Below are 3,729 nucleotides of genomic sequence, written 5' to 3'. Positions count from 1 at the left end.
CTGCCGCATTAACCATTGAAGGGCTGCATGGTCTGTTATGACTAGGAAATCCTGTCCTTCAATATATGCGCGGAATTTTTTAATTCCTTTTATAACGGCAAGACATTCTAATTCGGAAACTAAATAGTTACGTTGTGCTTTGGACAATTTTTCGGACATATACGAAATCGGAAGTTCTACTCCATCTCGTTCCTGAGCCAGTACGCAACCAACACCAAAAGAGCTGGCGTCACACAACAAAATGAATTGCTTAGAAAAATCTGGTGTTATGAGAATTGGTGAAGCGGTAAGACATGATTTCAAGTTTTCAAAAGCGGTTTGAGCCTCTTCGTTCAAGCGTATTCTTCTTTTTAAGAAGTTCCGTTAAAGGAAAACTAATAGTGGCAAAGTTTTCTACAAACCGTCGGTACCATCCCGCTAATCCTAGAAATCTTCGTAACTGCTTAATCGAAGTTGGTTGTGGAAATTCTACTATCGCTTTAACTTTATCTGGATTGGTTCTTATTTGTCCACTCCCAATTATAAAACCGAGATATATGATCTCCTTCATACAAAATTTGGATTTGCTGACGTTGATAGTGAGATTTGCTTTACGTAAGCATAAAGCTATCTCCTGTAGTAAAAGCATATGGGATTCAAAATCCTCAGACAAAACTAATAAGTCGTCAAGATAAACAAATACTCTATTTCTAAGATGAGCTGGAATGACTCGATCCATAAGACGACAAAGAGTTTGGGCCGCGTTACAGAGACCAAAGGGCATCATTTTATACTGATATAGAGGTCTATTCGGTATTGTAAACGCAGTGTATTGTTTAGAATTTTCGTCGAGCGGTATCTGCCAATATGCATGCTTCATGTCGATACCACTTATGAATTTAGCTGGTGGTAACCGGCTTAAGATGCCGTCTATATGAGGTAGAGGATATGCGTCTCGCTGAGTAACCTTGTTTACCTCTCTAGAATCAAGACATAGACGGTACTTGTCTCCTTTCTTTACTAACACGCAATTACTGCTCCAAGCGCTAGTTGACTCTTCGATAACATCTAAGGCTAGCATATTATCCACTTCAGCGAACATCAGCTTTTCAATGGCAGGTGAAACTGGCCAAGGCCGTTGTTTAACAGGACTCGCATTTCCTACATCAATGCTATGTGTGGACAAGGTAGTACGACCTAAACCTTCGGAAGCAAAGGATGGAAATGTTTTTATTACTGTCTCCAGCCGAAGCCTTTCTCCTTCGTTCAGCTCATGATATTTTGGAGAATCTTCATCATCATCCAAAGTACCGATGTCTAACTCAGCAATGGTCGGATTGCTCGTAATTTTATTTAGTAATCCGAACTTTTGCCAAAAATCAATGCCTAATTATACATCCTGCTGAAGTTCTGGTATTATAAATAATTCGAGATTGTCTATCGTATCTCCATACTTAATGGAAGTTATAAGTTTTGACACTACTTTGCTTTTTGTTCCGTTCGCAGCGCGAATTTCACCAGAACATTTTTTTACATTGTTGTGTTTAAGGAAGTTCTGAGCAGCTAATCCGCCTACACAACTTATTGTTGCTCCAGAATCTAATAAAGCCTTGTAAGTCTGACCCTCTATATTGATATCCGTATAGAGACTTTGGTCAGAGCTAAGTACTATAGCGGAAATAAGTTTCTGTCGGTCACGACGAACCTTCTTCCAAAATTCTCTCAATCGGCTAGTAGATGGTCTGGGTTTTAAATGAGTCCCTATACTATCTACTTTACTAAATATTTCTCTACGCTTATTATTGTAATTTTGAATTCTTATGTGTAAGGGTATAAAAGAAAAATGAATATCAGGCTGACCTAAGGGTTTTATCTCCTGAAATTCACGGGCTTCAGTGGTTGACTTTGACTTAGCAACTTCTGAATCTACGGATGTATCTTGTTGCTCAGAGAAACATCCTTTTGTCGGTTTCCCGGATTACAGTTTGGACAAGTCGGCTTGTACTTTTCTTTAACAAAATATAACAAAAAATAATTGTTTTAGCCATACAATCATCGAATCTGTGGCCTTGTTTGTCACAATTCCAACAAGTTGTGGTATTTCGACGTTGAATTTGGTTTACTTCTTCACCTACTCTTACTAAACCTGTTTCCTCTTCTTCGGTGGTTAATTCTGCCACACAGGAGCGATAAGGTTTCGGCTTAAACGTCCTGAGATTGTTATAAAACTGTTCATGCCTGCGCACTTCGTATCGGAGTTGTGTTCTGTTTGGGATTTTAAGATGCAACAACTCATGATGTAAGCTAGGCTTCGAATTTCTAACCAATAACTCAACTAATTGTGTTTCGGAAACTCCATTTTGCAGTCTGTCAATCAACCGTTTCATGGTTTCCTGGAAATCTTCAAATGCTTCATTTTCTCCTTGCTTGCGTTTTCGGATTCCCTCCCAAATATCATAATCTGTCTCTATATCTTCGAATCTCTTCCTAAATTCGCCACAAAATGTGTTCCAATGGAAATTTGGATTGTTTCGATGAAACTTCCAATACCAATCGCTTGCTTTTCCTGCAAACAGAAGGTACAAATGGTCACATAAAAGTCCATAATCATTACCTAGATTTTGTTTGGTGAGTGAGCATATCCTGTAAATGAAGTCATCTATCCTGATGCTTGTTTTGCTACCATCGAACTTTAATCCCCATTTTTGAATGATTCCTGATACTTTTTCCGGGCTAACATATGAGCTTGCATTGCTCCTGTTTCCGCCTCTTTCTTCTACATTATTGTCTAAATTCTGAGAATACCGATTTTGATTGGAATTGTTCCTGCTCAAATCTGTATTTGGTTGGACATTGTCAGGTGTGGAATTTGTATGTGTGGGCTGAGATAATTGTAAGTTGTCTAAATGACTTTTTATAGATGTCTCTATAGTCTTCCCTAAATAAGAGGTAAGGTTATCCATGAGTTGAGCCTGTTGTTGGCTAACAGTAAACTGTATAAAGTTCATCAACTCTGGTTGAGTACTAAGAGTCATACTGGAATTCGTTGGAGGTTCTGTTAAGATCCTATCCAAATTTCCTCTGTAAGTATTTCTTGTAGACACTCCTCGTCTAGGAGGTGTACCTCGGATCCTGCCTGATCTGGTATTTCTCCTTAATGGGAAAATATCATTATTATCTTGACATTCGCTTACGCCGGATGTGTCAGCTGTTGCAGCATCTAATTCAGCGAACAGAGTGTTATTAGAGTGGGATAAATTCTATTCGTTGCAATCTGCATTGCAAATTGGACATGTTTGTGTACTTTTTAAGTGATTTATAATGCACTTTTTTGTAATGTATGCCTGCACGATGTTGTTGCTGACAAAACGGTTGGTGCTAAGATTTCTTTACATATGACACAGCTATTTTCAACGCCTTGTGAAACTTCAACTGCATTACCTGCACTATTCTTGGCTGCCATAATATTGTTGTTAAGATATGTTGTAATTATTTGGTTTGTCTTTCTTTATGTCGATCACTTCTATCAGAATCTTAGTTGTATCTCTATTTGTTAGTGGATTGTAGCTGGTCTATTGCCTCATGCTTTTATTTACTTGAAAATCGGACAATATACAGACTTATTGAAGTGTAAGTATAATGTATTCCAGAAAAATCAAATTGTAAATAAAGTTGAGTAAAGAAACGTATGGTGATGAGCTCCTGTGGATTCGAAACAGTTCCACTTGGTTGATCAATTCTCTTTCAAAT

Source organism: Drosophila erecta, unplaced genomic scaffold, assembly GCF_003286155.1.
Source record: "Drosophila erecta strain 14021-0224.00,06,07 unplaced genomic scaffold, DereRS2 tig00000386-arrow-arrow-pilon, whole genome shotgun sequence".
Taxonomy (NCBI): domain Eukaryota; kingdom Metazoa; phylum Arthropoda; class Insecta; order Diptera; family Drosophilidae; genus Drosophila; species Drosophila erecta.
The sequence above is the reverse complement of the archived record's forward strand: the minus strand, read 5'-3'. Positions refer to the sequence as shown.